The sequence below is a fragment of the Cryptomeria japonica genome, unplaced genomic scaffold (assembly GCF_030272615.1).
Source record: "Cryptomeria japonica unplaced genomic scaffold, Sugi_1.0 HiC_scaffold_167, whole genome shotgun sequence".
NCBI lineage: Eukaryota > Viridiplantae > Streptophyta > Pinopsida > Cupressales > Cupressaceae > Cryptomeria > Cryptomeria japonica.
Window position 1 is genome coordinate 20001 of NW_026728989.1, and position 4972 is coordinate 24972.

Sequence of the window (4972 nt, forward strand, 5' to 3'; positions counted from 1 at the left end):
GTCGGAGCCCGGTTTGCCCCGGGTGTGCACCTCGGGTGCGCACCTCGCGTGCACCTTCGCTGCGGTGGGCACCTTGGCTGGGTTGCGCGCCTTGGTGGGCACCATGCAGTGCACGAAGTCGGAGCCCGGATTGCCCCGGGCGCGCACCTCCGCCAGGGTGGGCACCTTGGTGCGCACAACTTGCCTGGGCTGCGCACCAGGAAGGGCTCAAGATGGCACCCGCGTTCCGTTTTTTTCACTATCTTTCAGAACGGAAATTTTAAAATCTCGTTTTTTTTTGCCTTTTCTGGAAATTAGTGAAGGCAGCGCATCAAAGGTGCGCAACGCTGGTGCGAACCTGGGAGCGCTCCGATGTGTGCTCCAAGGTGCGGCGTGCACGAAGTCGGACCCCGGTTTGCCCCGGGTGCGCACCTCGCGTGCACCTTGGTGCGCACACCTTGGCTGGGTTGCGCGCCCTGGTGGGCACCATGGTGCGCACCAAGGAGCGCTCCGAAGTGTGCTCCAAGGTGCGGCGTGCACGAAGTCGGAGCCCGGTTTGCCCCGGGTGCGCACCTCGCGTGCACCTTCGCCGCGGTGGGCACCATGGCGTGCACGAAGTCGGAGCCCGGTTTGCCCCGGGTGCGCACCTCGCGTGCACCTTCGCCGGGGTGGGCACCTTGGTGTGCAGACCTTGGCTGGGTTGCGCGCCCTGGTGGGCACCATGGTGCGCACCAAGGAGCGCTCCGAAGTGTGCTCCAAGGTGCGGCCTGCACGAAGTCGGAGCCCGGTTTGCCCCGGGTGTGCACCTCGGGTGGGCACCTTGGTGCGCATGCCTTGCCTGGGCTGCGCACCAGGGCGGGCTCAAGATGGCACCCGCGTTCCTTTTTTTTCACTATCTTTCAAAACGGAAATTTTAAAATCTCATTTTTTTTTGCCTTTTTCTGGAAATTAGTGAAGGCAGCGCATCAAAGGTGCGCACCTCGCTGCCCACCACGGTGCGCAACGCCGGTGGGCACCCGGGAGTGCTTCGAAGTGTGCTCCAAGGTGCTGCGTGCACGTTGTCGGAGCCCGGTTTGCCCCGGGTGCGCACCTCGCGTGCACCTTCGTCGGGGTGGGCACCTTGGCTGGGTTTGCCCCGGCTGCGCTCCGAAGCGGGGTTATTGGAGCGCCGCCTCTTTTTTTGTCGGAGCGTTTGGTGGGGTTTCTCGCATTGGCTCTTCCGAGGCCCGGTTGCCACCCTGGCGCGCACGAAGTCGGAAGTAGGGTTAATTGCCCGGGTGCGCACCTTTGCCAGGGTGGGCACCTTACCTGGGCTGCGCACCAGGGCGGGCTCAAGATGGCACGCGCGTTCCGTTTTTTTCACTATCTTTCAAAACGGAAATTTTAAAATCTCCTTTTTTTTTTGCCTTTTCTGGAAATTAGTGAAGGCAGCGCATCAAAGGTGCGCACCTCGCTGCCCACCTTGGTGTGCTCTGAGGTGCGCACCCGGGAGCGCTACGAAGTGTGCTCCAAGGTGCGGCGTGCACGTTGTCGGAGCCCGGTTTGCCCCGGGTGCGCACCTCGCCTGCACCTTGGCCGGGGTGGGCACCTTGGCTGGGTTTGCCCAGGGTGCGCTCCGAAGCGGGGTTACTGGAGCGCCCCCTCTTTTTTTGTCAGAGCGTTTGGTGGGGTTTCTCGCATTGGCTCTTCCCAGGCCCGGTTGTTGGGTGCGCTCCCACCCTGGCGCGCGCGAAGTTGGAAGTTGGGTTAATTGCCCGGGCGCGCACCTTCGCCAGGGTGGGCACCTTGGTGCGCACACCTTGGCTGGGCTGCGCACCAGGGCGGGCTCAAGATGGCACCAGCATTCCCTTTTTCTCACTATCTTTCAAAACGGAAATTTTAAAATCTCGTTTTTTTTTTGCCTTTTATGGAAATTAGTGAAGGCATCGCATCAAAGGTGCGCACCTCGCTGCCCACCTTGGTGTGCTCCGAGGTGCCCACCACGGTGCGCAACGCCGGTGCGAACCCGGGAGCGCCCCGATGTGTGCTCCAAGGTGCGGCGTGCACGAAGTCGGACCCCGGTTTGCCCCGGGTGCGCACCTCGCGTGCACCTTGGTGCGCACACCTTGGCTGGGTTGCGCGGCCTGGTGGGCACCATGGTGCGCACCAAGGAGCGCTCCGAAGTGTGCTCCAAGGTGCGGCGTGCACGAAGTCGGAGCCCGGTTTGCCCCGGGTACGCACCTCGCGTGCACCTTCGCCGGGGTGGGCACCTCGGCTGGGTTGCGCGCCCTGGTGCGCACCAAGGAGCGCTCCGAAGTGTGCTCCAAGGTGCGGCGTGCACGAAGTCGGAGCCCGGTTTGCCCCGGGTGCGCACCTTCGCCGCGGTGCGCACCATGGCGTGCACGAAGTCGGAGCCCGGTTTGCCCCGGGTGCGCACCTCGCGTGCACCTTCGGCGGGGTTGCGCGCCCTGGTGGGCACCATGGTGCGCACCAAGGAGCGCTCCGAAGTGTGCTCCAAGGTGCGGCGTGCACGAAGTCGGAGCCCGGTTTGCCCCGGGTGCGCACCTCGCGTGCACCTTCGGCGGGGTTGCGCGCCCTGGTGGGCACCATGGTGCGCACCAAGGAGCGCTCCGAAGTGTGCTCCAAGGTGCGGCGTGCACGAAGTCGGAGCCCGGTTTGCCCCGGGTGCGCACCTCGCGTGCACCTTCGCCGCGGTGGGCACCATGGCGTGCACGAAGTCGGAGCCCGGTTTGCCCCGGGTGCGCACCTCGCGTGCACCTTCGCCGGGGTGGGCACCTCGGTTGGGTTGCGCGCCCTGGTGCGCACCAAGGAGCGCTCCGAAGTGTGCTCCAAGGTGCGGCGTGCACGAAGTCGGAGCCCGGTTTGCCCCGGGTGCGCACCTCGCGTGCACCTTCGCCAGGGTGGGCACCTCGGTGCGCACACCTTCTCAATGTTTTCTTGCCTTTTCTGGAAATTGGTGAAGGCAGCGCATCAAAGGTGCGCACCTCGGTGTGCTCCGAGGTGCGAACCCGAGAGCGCTCCGAGGTGCCCACGAAGTCGAAAGTCGGGTTAATTGCATTGTTTTCCCCGGGTGCGCTCCGAGGTGCGCAACATCGGCGCGCACCAAGGAGGGCTCCGAAGTGTGCTCCAAGGTGCGCACGATGGCGTGCACCTCTGGTGCGCACGATTCGGAGCTCGGTTTGACCGGGGTGCGCACACCTTGGCTGGGTTGCGCACCTTTTGTGCGCTCCAAGGTGCGCACGAAGTCGGAGCTCGGTTTGCCCCGGGTGCGCACCTTCGCCAGGGTGCGCACCTTGATGCGCACGCCTTGGCTGGGCTGCGCACCTTGGTGGGCGCCATGGTGCGCACCTTTCGTGCGCTCCAAGGTGCGCACGAAGTCGGAGCTCGGTTTGCCCCGGGTGCGCACCTTGGTGGGCGCCATGGTGCACTCCGAGGTGCCCAAGATTGGTGCGCACCAAGGAGCGCTCCGAAGTGCGCTCCAAGGTGCGCGCGAAGTCGAAAGTTGGGTTAATTGTCCGGTTTGCCTCGGGTGCGCACCTTGCGTGCACCTTCGCCAGGGTGGGCGCCTTGGTGCGCACACCTTGGCTGGGCTGCGCACACCTTGGCACCCGCGTTTCCTTCATTTTAAATTTTTTTTTTTTACAATCTCTCAATTGGGAAATTCTATAATCTCAACTTTTTTTGCCTTTTCAGGAAACTTTTGAATGGAGCGCATCATTGGTGCGCTCCGAAGTGTGCTCCAAAGCTCTCTCCAGCTGCGTGCACCTGCCCCGGCCGCGCACCCGGCCCCGCCCAGCTTCGCTCACCTGTCCCGGGCGTCTGGTGCGGAACCTTAGAGTAAGAAACATCACCGTGCACCTTGGCCAACGTGCGCGACTCGACCGAGCGCGCACTGGCCGAGGTGCACACCGATTTCACCTGGGTGCGCGCGCAGCACCTCGGGCGCACCGGGGTGCGCGCACAACGCCCGGGTTGCACCGTGGCCTGTGTGCTCGGGGTGCCTCGGGTGCGCGCTCGGTGTCGCCCCCGCGCGCGCGGTAGTGCGGGCAGCGCACCCCGGCCCGGCCCGGCCCCGACGAGAACGCAAACGGGCAAAAGGTTTATTCAAATAGCATTGCGACGCCCGGCGAAAAACTAAAAAAGGGTGCAACACCGGGACTTCCCGGGAGGTCACCCATCCCAGTACTACTCCGGCCCAAGCGCGCTTAACTGCGGAGTTCTGATGGGATCCGGTGCACTAATGCTGGTATGATCGCACCCGTTATGAGCTTGTCGCAGTGTGTACTTAGCAAACCGCGACCCACGTGCGAATCCACCCCGGCCACCCACCCCCGTCGAGGTGCACACCCTCCCTCGCGAAGTGCGCCCCGTTCGCCAAGTGTGAGCCCTGCCCGGGTGCGCGCACCTTGCTAGGGCGTCGGGTGTGCACCCGGCCCGGCCTACGTGCGTGCACCTGGAGGGGGCGTCGTGTGCGTGCAGTGTCCCGTCTGCAACGCGGTGCCCACACACCACCTCGGGCGCAACGACCTGCGCTCACATGTGGGCCGAGTGCACCTTGGTGCATGTTCGGGGCGCCTCGGGTGCACGCTCGATCTTGCCCCGGTGCACCAAGGCGCTCGGTTTGCCCCGGGTGCGCACTTGGTGCAAGGTGGGCACCCAAAATAGGGATCAAGCACCAAAACACAAGTTTCGGGATGCAAAATGGGACCCAAGGACCACAAATGCGTTCCAAGACCCATGATGGGTCCACGAGAACAAAAATGTGTTCCGAGACTTAATAAACAAATATTGGGTTTTAGGAGAAGAAACATGCTCTGATGCCCAAAACGAGAATCGACCCCGAAAAGGCCACAGGCCAAAAGTGGGATGCGAGACAAAAAAAAATGGGACCCGAGGACCAAAATTGGGTTCCCAGGTCGAAGACAGGGCAACCGGACAAGAAACGACCTCTAAGGCTCGAAATGAGTCCCGACGACTAAAACTTGACAAGAAG

The 4972-nt window shown here is 63.4% G+C and overlaps 1 non-coding gene across 1 annotated transcript; it reads right to left on the bottom strand.

Moving 5' to 3' along the window:
* Positions 1 to 4120: 4120 nt before the first annotated feature.
* On the bottom strand, positions 4121 to 4239 carry LOC131867276 (5S ribosomal RNA). Its single transcript, XR_009365835.1, has one exon. It is a non-coding gene; the product is annotated as a 5S ribosomal RNA (ribosomal RNA).
* Between the last annotated feature and the right edge of the window lie 733 nt (positions 4240 to 4972).